Here is a 12,153-nt window from a genome sequence, read left to right as displayed (position 1 = left end):
TACAATAGGATAAGATGAAATGGGAAGGGTGGAATAAAGTGGAGTGAAATGGAATGGAATGGAGTAGAGCGAAGCAGAAAAGAATGGAGTGGGGTGAGATGGTGTGGAATGGGATAGTTGCAGGATTGACAGGATATATGAGATGGGATGGGGTGGGGTGGGAAGGGGAGGGCTGGGATGAGAGGGGGTGGGATGAGAAGGCATGGGATAGGATGAAATGAGGTGGGGAGGGATGTCAAGGGTTGAGGTGGAAAGGGAAGGATGGAGTGAGATGGAATGGGATGGAAAGGGATGGAGTGGAAGGAAAAGGGATGGGAAAGGATGGAAAGTTTTGGAATGGGATGGGGGAAATGTGAGGGAAAGGAAGAGGGAAGAAAGGAGGGGAAGGGGAGTGAAGATGAAAGTAGGGGTGGGACAGAATGGGATGAAGTAGAGTGGAGAAACATGGGGTGGGATAGGATGGGATGGGATGGGATGGGATGGGATGAAGTGGAGTGGGAGGAGATGAGAGGGAATGGGTGGGGTGGGAGGGGATGAGATGGGATGGGATGGAGTGGAGTGGGAGGAGATGAGAGGGGATGGGTGGGGTGGGGTGGGGTGGGATGGACGGGGTGGGATGAGATGGGGTGAGATGGGATGGGATGAGGTGGGGGTGGGATGGGGGGGTGAAGTGAGATGGGACAGGATATGGTGGGATGGGATGGGTAGTTTGGGGTGTAGTGGGATAGAGTGGGGTGACTTGGATAGTATATGATGAGACTGGATAAACTAGATGGAATGGGAGGGATTAGATAGAACTCACTGGCAGGAGATGCCCGTCTACTTTTACTTTTACCATTTACAATCACAATAAGACAAAGGACACGGGTCAGGGGCTCTAGACTTGTGTTCCCTGACCATTCGCAGTGGGACCCTGATCAAGGCTCTTTTCTTCTCTGGGCCTCGACTTCCTCATCTGTCCGTTGCATTTTGGAATTTAATGATATCTAAGGATTCATTTATAGCAGGCATTCACTCATAATTCAGAAAGAATTTGCTGAGTGCCTACTCTGTGCCAGGCACCATGCTCAGTGTCCAAAGCCAATTACAATACAGGGTGTTTCCTCCAACTGCCCAGTCACCCCAAGAGATGAATTCGACATGACTTGGAATGGACTCTGGGTTAGCACTTCTAGTGGCCTTAGGACCCTGTGGACGACAGCTCAAGATAAAACACACAGGCTGTACCCTCAACAAACAGCCCATCAAGGCTGAAAGGGACACCTGGTGGGCCTCAGAGACAGGCACATGCCCTGAATTTTAGCCAGGGAGTGACCATAATCAGTAAATGCCACGGCAGGCAAGAGCCAGCCACTCTTGGTTATTTAAGCTCTAAATATAGGACTCCTGTGATAGTCCCTGTCTGCTAAGGGTGTCCTATCAAAGTGTTTTTGTTTTTGTTTTTGTTTTCATGGCCCCACTCCACCACCAAACGTCTACTTGATCCTCTTGTAGCCTGAAATAGAGCCCAGTCCAGCTCCCGGCCACCCACAGTGGAAAGAGGCTCAGCAGTTTACCATGGCATTCAAATCCATTCAGGATCTGGCTCATGCCTGCCTCTCTAACCTTACTCGTTCATTCATTCAACACTATTTATAGCTGCTAAGCACCATGCTAGGTCCTGGGGATTCAGCTTTGACCAAGACAGACACAACTACTGCCCTTATGAGCTCACAATTCAGTGAGGGAAACACTGAATAATGTCACAAATGACCTTAAAATTACAACTGCATAAAGTTCAGGGGATGAAAATTAGGAGACCTCCGAGCCTCGTTCTATCTAGTCTTTCTCTCAGACTTAACACTCTCACCAGATTGGACTTCCTTCACTTCCCTGAATGGACACGCTCTCTCTCACCTCAGGACCTTTGCACATGCTTTTCCCCTCTGACAAGAAGTTTCTTTCAACTCCATTGCCCACTCTCCTGGCTAGCTCCTCCACATCCTACAAGTATCAGCTTAGAGGCCACTTTCTTAAGGAAGCCATGCCTGGTGTCACCAGTGTGGGCTCCCCTTCTGTTCTCCTCCATAGCATGTGTTTAACCCCCACTTATTACACTCCACGGTGAGTGCCTTTTGCATTTCTAGCTAGTGCACTAGGCTGGAAATTTCACTGTGGCATCAACAAGTTTTACTGAATGGGTGAGTCACATCCTTACCTTTTGTTCAGTGCCATTCACTGTTTGACCCTGGGGTCCTCCAGCCCTCCATAAAAATAAGTGTTTCTCCAGATTTTTCTTATTATATGCTGTAATTCTTTCATGAAGGGGGCAGAGAAAACTGGGTAAGCTTAAATCAGCTTTTCCTTTATATCTGCAAAGCTCCAAGGTCCTTCAGACTCAGCTCCCTCATGGGTACTGGAACCACAGAGACCACCTGACAAGATAAAGCTGGAAGGGGATGCAAGAATCTTGAGTTCCATCCCCTGCTCTCATCTTCACAATTGGCTTCCATCTTGGGACAACCTCAGTGAATTTTGCTATGAGAGGCGCACAGTAGGGAATACTATGCATAAAATGAGGTTACTCTAATGTGAGCATTTCAAATCCCTTTGTAGTAGACAGAATAATGACCCCTCCAAAGATGTCCACAACCCAATCCTCAGAATGAGAGAATACTTTAACTTACATGGTGAAAGGGACTTTGCAGGCATGATTAAGTTAAGGATCTAGGGATGGAAGGATTATCCTGAATGATACAGGTGCACCCAATGTAGTCACAAGAGAGAAGCAAGAGGGTCAAAATCAGAGATGTGGGGATAGAAACAGAGGCCAGAGAGAGAGATCTAAAGAGCCAGCTGGCTTTGATAATGGAGGAAGGAAGGGGACATGAGCTAAGGAACGCAAGTGGCCTCTAGAAGCTAGAAAAGGGAAGGAAACCAATTCGCTCCTAGACCCTTCAGAAGGGTCAAAGCTCTTCTGACATGTTGATTACTGCTCTATAAGACCCTTTGGACTTCCAACATCCAGAACCATAAAATAATACATTGATGTTGGTTTAAGCCAATAAGTTTGTGGCCATCTGTAAGTACGCAAGCATAGGAAACTAACACACTCTTCCAACTATTCAACCTATGTCTCCTGAATGCTGGGGTTCAGGTGGGGTAGGTTTCCTGGTAGATCTAGAACCTTCTAGAAACCATGATTCCTCATACTTAGAACTATTCTGAAAGAATCTCAAGGATCTGGCTAGTTCAACATCTTTCCAGCTTCAGATAATTGCTTTATTGATTCTCCCTTTTCTAGATCATCTATCTCATAAAGAATAGAGAATTCATGGGGTGACACATTTTTTTCTTCTTTTGGTCATCTTTCTCAAGCTCTAACTGCTGACCTTCACCTTTAGAGGAAAGAAAGAACATTGCCATGAAGATTCTGGCTTGGATGGGGATATTGAAAGACAGCATCCTTTGGCTGGTTGCAATGATGTCTCTCCCTTCTTTTTTGCATGGTGGCTCCCTAGACCCAACTCTCAAATGATGTGAGCTTGGAGTCATGCACATCATGAGAGCTATGGCTCACTATTTCCTCTCACCTTGCATGCTGTGCTCACCAGAGAAATGGATGGATTTGTGGATGGATCACCTAATTAATTAATTAATGGATCAGACTCTATCACCTTCCTCTCCCCTCTGTGAGTCAGTCCAGACATTCCAGAATTTTATAGCTCCAGCACCATGCCCCAGAGAAAAACAAAAAACAACCTCCTGGGCCTTGAACCATCAGCCACTTTTCAAAGAAAGTCAAGACTCCGTCAACATTTTTTTCTTCCCTCCCAAAATTAAAATGTGCCTCCAGTATAACTTGTTATCAAAAATAGAAGCATTTTATCTATCTTTATTGCAGAACAGAGATTACATGGAGACATTCAATTTGGAGTCAATTTAAATTTCAATTGTCTGTGAAATCTAAATCAATAGGGTATAGTTCAATGACGCTTTAATAAAACAGGACATAACAGAGAAATCATTAGGAATTACATGTGATAAGAGATTGGAGCAGAGCCTTTGTAATGGTGGAAGGAACATTAGAAAATTACCCCCAAGCATTCGCAAGTAAACCAACTACCTCCTTCCCCCGTGAGACTCCCGAGAAAGCTTAATTGTGCTATGAGAACTGGAAATCCATCTCTGTCAGCCCAGTGATTGGGGGACAATTTACAGTGAGTGACAAAGGCGGGGGTTTTGTCTTGCCCGGAATGTGCCAATCATGTTTCTCCATCCCAATGCCTGGAAGAATGTTACACCCTCTCAATTCCCGACCTTTTCCTCTTTGCTCCCCACTTAGCCTCCTTTGCCCTGAGACTTCACTCTGCAGGGGATCCCTAGGAGGGTTCGCCCCAGGTTAGGATGCACAGAGGCAGGGAAAAGGGGAAGCGGCTGGACAGAGTGGATAAATGCCCAGGCTTTGCAGAAAGACAATCTGAGAATGAATGTCAACCCCTCTCCTATGTCTTAGGCAACTTGCTTTACCTCCCTGAGCCTTCCCTGAGTTTCCACCATTGAAAAAACAGAGAATCCAATATCCACCTCATAGACGAGTGCTTCTTTATCCAATAAATATTTGTTAGGGCCTTATGTGTAGCAAGCAGCAGAGCAAGGAGGAAGGCAAGGTAGAGGAGGCACTTCCATTAGGTGCAAAATTCAAGGGATTACCAAAGAATTCAGTGCTCAAAATAAATAATATTTAATCCCCTATGTTTAAACATCACAATTAATTCAAAAAACCCATAATGAACAAAATCTCCAAATTTCTCATAAAGACAGGATCAGTAATGACGCCAACCGTTACTGGACCCTGTTGCCAAGGGGAAAATCAACAATAGATTCCATCCGATATGGTTTGGATTTGTGTCCCCACCCAACTCTCATCTGGAATTGTAATCCACAGTGTTGGAAGAGGGGCCTAGTGGGAGGCGATTGGATCATGGGGGCAGATTTCCCCCTTGCTGTTGTTGTGATAGTGATTTCTCACGAGATCTGGTTGTTTAAAAGTGTGTGGCACCTCCCGCTTCAGCCTCTGCCTCCTTCTCTGACCATGTAAGATGTGCCTGCTTCCCTTTCGCCTTCTGCCATGATTGTAAGTTTCCTGAGGCCCCCCAGCCATGCCTCCTGTACAGCCTGCAAAACTGTGAGTCAATTAAACCTCTTTTGTTTATAAATTACCCAGTCTCAGGTAGTTCTTTATAGCAATGCGAGAACAAACTACTACACCATCTTTATTTAACATTTTGATATTTTTTATTTTTTGCATTAATTTTGATTTCTGAAAATACTACATTATAACATTATTTCTCTTGATTACTGATTTTTTTATCACTGCTTCTGTCGCCCCTTAAATTTTGCACCCCAGAACAGTGCCTCATTTGGTTCATTTCCTAGTGTTGGCCCTGCAAAGCAGCACACTAAGCATGCTAAGGCCTGGGAAAACTGAGGAAACTAAACAGACACACAAATTACCCTCCTGGAGCTCTTAGTTTAGCAAATGAGGCAGATAAAAGCAAGTAAACAAGCAGATAAATAGAAAAATTATAAATTACAATAAGTCAAATGGTAGGAGCATGCCACTGAGAAGGGTGATAACTTACTCAGATGAAATGGTCAGCAACAAGCAACACCTTCTCTAAATCTCCAAGCTTCAAAGCCCCCGTCATTTTCCCCAATAGATTCCTAGTGTGCATTAAAGGGTTAACTTAGCAGACTTACGGTGTTCACACCCTGCATGTTCCTAAGAAAGGACCTGACTGACTGCTGGGAGAGTAACCCTAAGCTCTTGCAGTATCCTCCCTAACTCAAGTGTCTTTGTATACCTGGGCACTTGGGCCAAACCAGGCCAGACAATCTATGTAACCATGTGATTATATCACGTTGACTTCTGGAGGGGCTGGTGACCAAGTAATTAAGGTCATTCCATAGGTAACTCCACACCTATGTGACTGACCTCCAATTAAAACCCTGAACACCAAGGTTCAGGTGAGTTTCCATGGTTGGCAACACTCGATACATGTTGTCACCCATCATTGGTGGGAGAATTAAGCATGTTTGTAAGATTCCACTGGGAGAGGACAACTGGAAGTCTCTCCTGGACCCTGCCCTATGCACCTTTTTCTTTGGCAGATTTTCATCTGAATCCTTTTGTTGTAATAAACCATAACCATGAGGATAACAGGTCTTCTGAGTTCTGGGAGTCCTTCTAGTAAAGAACTTGAAATCACTCATGGAACCTGTCAGTGGTCCTGCGGACCCACAATGTAGTGGTTCTGATCTATCACAGCACTCATCACGGTTCATGACTGTGTGTATTAGTCTGTTCTCGTGCTGCTAATAAAGACATACTGGAGACTGGGTAGTTTATAAAGGAAAGAGGTTTAATTGACTCTCAGTTCTGCAGGGCTGGGAAGGCCTCAGGAAACTTACAATCATAGTGGAAGGGGACATAAACATGTCCTTCTTCACGAGGTGGCAGGACAAAGAAGTGCCAAGCCAAAGGGGGAAAAGCCCCTTATAAAACCATCAGATCTAGTGAGAACTCACTCACTATCACCAGAACAGCATGAGGGTAAATGCCCCTGTGATTAAATTACCTCCCACCAGGTCCCTCCCACGACACGTGGGGATTATGGGAACTACAATTGAAGATGAGAGATTTGAGTAGAGACACAGCCAAACAATATCAATGTGTGTGTGTGTGAGGTCATGTGACCATAGACTAGACTTGCAATGTCCAACACAGCTGCCACTGACCAAATGTGGATGCTTAAGTTTAAATTAATTTAAATTAGATAAAGTTAAGACTTCCTCAGTTGCACCAGGCACATTTCAGTTGCAGCAGTCACATTTGGTTTGTGGCTACCACATGGAATGATTCTATCACCCAGAAAGTTACACTGGACTACACTAGACTAGATGGTGAGGCTTCAAGGGCATAGGGACTCCTTGCGACTTATTCATATCTGCGTTTCCAAGACCTCACACACAGTGGACACTCAATAATTACTAGTGAAAACAAACAAAAACATATTAAAAGACTAAATAGTGGAAAGAGCTCTTTTCCCCGCCCTATCTCTAGTGCCGTGTGCTCTTGAGCAAGCTACTTGGCCACTCTAGGCTTTAGTTTTCCCAGCTGCAAAGATGTGTGTGTACTCTAGAGGTTTAAAGGTCCCTTCTGGCCATGCATGGTGGCTCACGCCTATAATCCCAACACTCTGGGAGGCTGAAGCAGGTGGATCACGTGAGGTCAAGAATTTGAGACCACCCTGGCCAACATGGTGAAACCCCATCTCTATAAAAATACAAAAATTACCCAGGCATGGTGGCGCATGCCTGTAGACCCAGCTTACTCAGGAGGCTGAGGCAGAAGAATGGCTTGAACCCGGGAGGTAGAGGTTTCAGTGAGCTGAGATTGTGCCTCTGCACTCCAGCCTGGGTGACAGAGCAAGACTCTGTCCCAAAAAACTAAATTAAAAAATAAAAATAAAAACAGGTCGGTTGCAGTGGCTCACACCTGTAATCCCAACACTTTGTGAGGCCAAGAGGGGCAGATCACCTGAGGTCAGGAGTTCGAGACCAGCCTGGCCAACATGGTGAAACCTTGTCTCTACTAAAAATACAAAAAAAAATAGCTGGGCGTGGTGGCAAGTGCCTGTAATCCCAGCTACTTGGGAGGCTGAGGCAGGAGAATCGCTTGAACCCAGAAGGCGGGGGTTGCAGTGAGCTGAGATCACACCACTGCACTCCAGCCTGGATGACAAGAGCGAGACTCCATCTCAAAAAAATAAAAATAAAGATAAAATAAATAAATAAATAATAATAATAATAATAATAATAAAAGTAAAGGTTTCTTCAGGTCATGATATTCAAGACCAGGATCATAACAGAAACCTGGTGGTCTGGTGCCCTTCTCCTTTCACCGTGTGCTAGGTATAGCCTGAGACGGAATGGACCAGCTGTCAAGGGAGCTGAACAAACAGTGAAGGAATTGAGAAACAATCACTGGGTTTGCCCCAGTTGAGGAACTCTTCAAACTGCAAGCTCCATGATGGCATAGATTTGTTTGCCTCTTTGCTCATGGTTATGTCCACCTCAAGTTCTAGCACAGTGCCTGGCACATAGTAAGTGCTCAATAAACATTTCTGGAATGAGTGATTGACCCTAAGCACTGAACTTGCAGAGTCCAGAGATTGGCTCAGGGAGCATGTCCTTTGTCACATGTGGCACAACTCTGTGGCACCAGCCCCTGGCAGGATTAGAGCCCTTCACTAATAAGCCAGTGGAATCAGCTTGGACCCCACTTGGTGACTTTCTGCTGTATTGCTGCCTCATGCTCCAGTCCCAGAATGACGTTCAAAACCTATCTCCATCGCTGCACTGCTCAAAATCCTTCAGTGGCTCTCTGCTCTTCCCAGACAAAATAAAGCAACGTTTTTGTTGCATGTGACAAGGCATGAACTATCTTCATTTCTTTTCCATTTGAGAGCTCATGTTTTTCAGCAGGAAATTTGTAGCCAACGTTGGTCTGATACAGTGAGCGTACAACTGCTCACTGATACAGTGAGGTTACCTGGCTTGCGTCCTACACTCATTGCTATGATTTGAATGTTTTGTCTTCTCCAAAATCATGTTGAAACTTAATCCCCAATGCAGCAGTTTTGGGAGATGGGGCTCCACCCTCATGAATAGATTAATGCCACTATGAAAAGGGTTTGGTAGAGTGTATTCACTCTCTTCTGCTTGTCTGCCATGTGAGGACACAGAGTTCACCCCTCTCTTGCCCTTCCACCTTCTGCCATGTGAAGATGCAGTAAGAAGGCCCACACCAGGTACCAGTATATTGATCTTGGACTTTCCAGCCTCCAGAACTGTAAAAGGATACATTTCTGTTCTTTACAAATTGCTGAGTTTCAGGTATTCTGTTAGAGCAACAGAAAACGAACTAAGACACTCAATCTCAAGTTCTTCCTTTTGCTCTCCAATCTGGGCCTCCAAATCCTCCATCCAGTGCCCACCAAGTCCCCAAGCTATCACGCCTTGGGCATTGTCTCCTTTGCTATGCATCATACACCTTGATATAGTTTGGATATTTGCCTCTCCCCTGAAAATCTCATGTTGAAATATAATCCCCAATGTTGGAGGTGGAGCTAGTGGAAGGTGTTTATGTCATAGGGGTGGAAGCCTCATGAATGGCTTGGTGCCCTCCCCATGGTAATGAGTTACCACAAGATCTGGTTGTTTTAAAAGGGACTGACACCTCTTTCCCACTCTCACTTGCTCCATCTTGTGACATGCCTGCTCCCCCTTCACCTTCTGCCATAATTGGAAGCTTCCTGAGGTCCTCCCCAGAAGCAGATGCTGGTGCCATCCCTCCTGTATAGCCTCCAGAATTGTAAGCCAAAATAAACCTCCTTTATTTATAAATTACCCAACCTTGGGTATTCCTTTATAGCAATGCAAAATGGACTAACACACACCTCTCATACTATTAATAGGTCATCCAAAGAGCTTCTCCCCTAGGAGATGGGGCACAAGTCCACATATTCAGCAGTCTCCTTGAGGCTGTTGGCTCATCCATCAACCTTCTGAACCTCTGTTTTCTCATTTGTACAAAGATCTGAAGTTATTTTCTGGATATCCCTTTCCAAGACCCTTCCAAACTGCTGACACTGCTCACACTTCTGTACCCTCACCCCACCCCTGGAAAATCTGTTCCAATCTTATTGAACTGCATGTAAACCCCCAAGCTCACCATCACCTTACCAACCTTCAGGCCTTTGTCCCTCTACTCCCTCAGCCCAGCACACCCTTTCCTTCCCCTTCCTCCAACTTTCAAGATTCCACTCAAAGACCAGCCCCCTAGGAAAACTTTCTTTCACATTCTCCATCCTCAGGTGGAACTTACCCTAGTCTCCTCTTCACCCCAGCCATTTTCCATGCACAAATTACCACCCTGTGGCATCCAGAGCACTTTCTTACACATGCTTGCTAATCCACGAGTCTCTGCCTTCCAGACGTCAATCAACACCCTGAGAGCAGAATCTTCAGTGTTCTGTCTTTGTAAAGCAAAGAGATAAAATCAGAACAGTTTGGGAGTTGGAGCCCAGTGGCTTCAGGTTGAATTCTGGCCCTAGCCCACACACATTCTGATCTTAGGAGAATCATGAATATCCCTGTGCTAGATCACATTATTGGCCCCAGCTCTTTATTCCCTCCTTTGTCTGTGTTCTTTGCCATGTGACTTTGCAATTTATCCCACTAAAGGAGCAGAGCATATTTCCCTGCCTTTGACTGTGGGTTTGGGCATAAGACTTGCTTTAGACAATAGAATGAGGAGTAAGTGACAGGATGCCTGTTTTAAAAGATGTGTTGCAGGCTTTAATCCATTCTCCTGCACTCCTGCCTTAAGAAGAACATTCTCAGGCCAGCCTTCTGCTCCCAGGAGGTTCAGAAGCATGTGGAGCTGAGCCACCTCAGCCGAGCTCCCCATGCAGAGCCCAGCCTTGACAAACCAGCCCTGAGCCAACTTGCAAATGTGTGAGCAAGAATAAGTGATGGCTGCTGTGAACCACTGGATTTGGGGGTGGTTTGTTACTCGGCAATAGTTGGCTGATACACTCTCTTCAACTCAGTGTCTTCATCTGAGGGATGATGATAAGTTCCTTGAGGGGCTATCATAGGATTAGATTACATTGTGAATAAAGTATAAAACTCAATGTCTGACTCATCGTAAGTGCTGACAAATGGCAGCTATTGGTCCCCCGAAAATTTCAACATAGATTTATGCTATGACCCAGAATGTCCGCTTCTAGGTATACACACAAAAGAATTGGAAATAGTCATTCAAACAGATACTTGTACACAAATGTTCAGAGCAGTATTATTCATAATAGCTAAAAGGTGCAAATGACTCACGTGTCCATTGACAGATAAATGGGTAAGTAAAATGTGATATATACATATGATTAAATATTATTAAGCCATAAAAAGAATGATGTCCTGGTATATGCTACATCATGGTTGAACCTTGAAAATATTATGCTAAGTGAAATAAGCCAGACACAAAAGATAAATACTGTATGATTCCACTTACATGAAATATCTAGAATAGGCAAATTTGCAGAGATAGAATGTAAATTGGAGGTTACCAGGGACTGGGGGTGTGGTAAGGAGGAATGAGAAATTGTTGCTTAATGGGTACAGAGTTTCTGTTTGGGGTGAAGATTTGGAAACAGATAGTGGTAAGGGTTGAACAACATCATGAATGTAATTGAAGCCACTACATTGTACACTTAAAAATGGTTAAAATGGTGACATTCCTGTTATATGTATTTTATCACATTTTAAAAATGGTACTTAGGTGTTCAAGACAATCCTGGATGACATAGAAAGACCCTGTCTCTATAAAAGATAAAAAATGAAAAAAAATAGCCAGGTATAGAGGTTTGCCCCTGTAGTCCTGACTACTTGGGAGGCTGAGGTGGGAGGACTGCTTGAGCCTGGGAGTTCCAGCCTGCAGTAAGCCATAATTGCACCACTGCACTCCAGCCTGGGTGATGGAGTGAGACCCTGACTCAAAAGAAAAAGGCAGTTATTGTATTTATCTGTTCAGCAACTGTACATAGTAAATGCTGAGTAAAAGTCTGTTGAATATTGCTGGAATAAATGAGATGACCATTAGATGGATAGATGCACAAATAACCAAAGAGATAAATAAGTGAATCAGTTAATGGTGAGCAAGTGAAGAAACCATATAAGCTCTTTACTGTGGCCACCTATTTAGAAGATGTACGACAACCAGGACATGGGACCCTACAGTCTCATGTAGAATTAACTATATTGAGAGCTATAAGTATAAAAATCACACAAAGTAGAAAAGGCAACCTAGGGAATCCATGCAGACCTGCAGTCTCAGGAGGGCAGAAAGCAGGTCTGGGATGATAGGGCACAAGGGCAGTGGCCCAGCAGAGGACACCAGAGGCTCCAGCAGTGGAAAGAAACACATGGTTGCTACAATGAGTAGCAACTCCGGCTGGTGGAAATGAGAGCGGGCTGCAGATACAGGGCAGCTACCTGCAGGGTAATATGTGTTATCGGGTTGATCTTGCCCCTTGGGGAGCCTGGGGA

At 44.7% G+C, this 12,153-nt stretch overlaps 1 long non-coding RNA gene across 1 annotated transcript in view; it reads right to left on the bottom strand.

Annotated features, from left to right (window-relative positions):
• The window catches only part of LOC106634252 (uncharacterized), a 145,006-nt gene extending 134,242 nt beyond the window's left edge, over positions 1–10,764 (bottom strand). The window contains exon 1 of the long non-coding RNA XR_010111744.1: positions 9,932–10,764. This is a non-coding gene — a long non-coding RNA (uncharacterized LOC106634252). The remainder of the gene's footprint in view (positions 1–9,931) is intronic.
• Between the last annotated feature and the right edge of the window lie 1,389 nt (positions 10,765–12,153).

Source organism: Pan paniscus, chromosome 23 (assembly GCF_029289425.2).
Source record: "Pan paniscus chromosome 23, NHGRI_mPanPan1-v2.0_pri, whole genome shotgun sequence".
Taxonomy (NCBI): domain Eukaryota; kingdom Metazoa; phylum Chordata; class Mammalia; order Primates; family Hominidae; genus Pan; species Pan paniscus.
The sequence above is the reverse complement of the archived record's forward strand: the minus strand, read 5'-3'. Positions and strand labels throughout refer to the sequence as shown.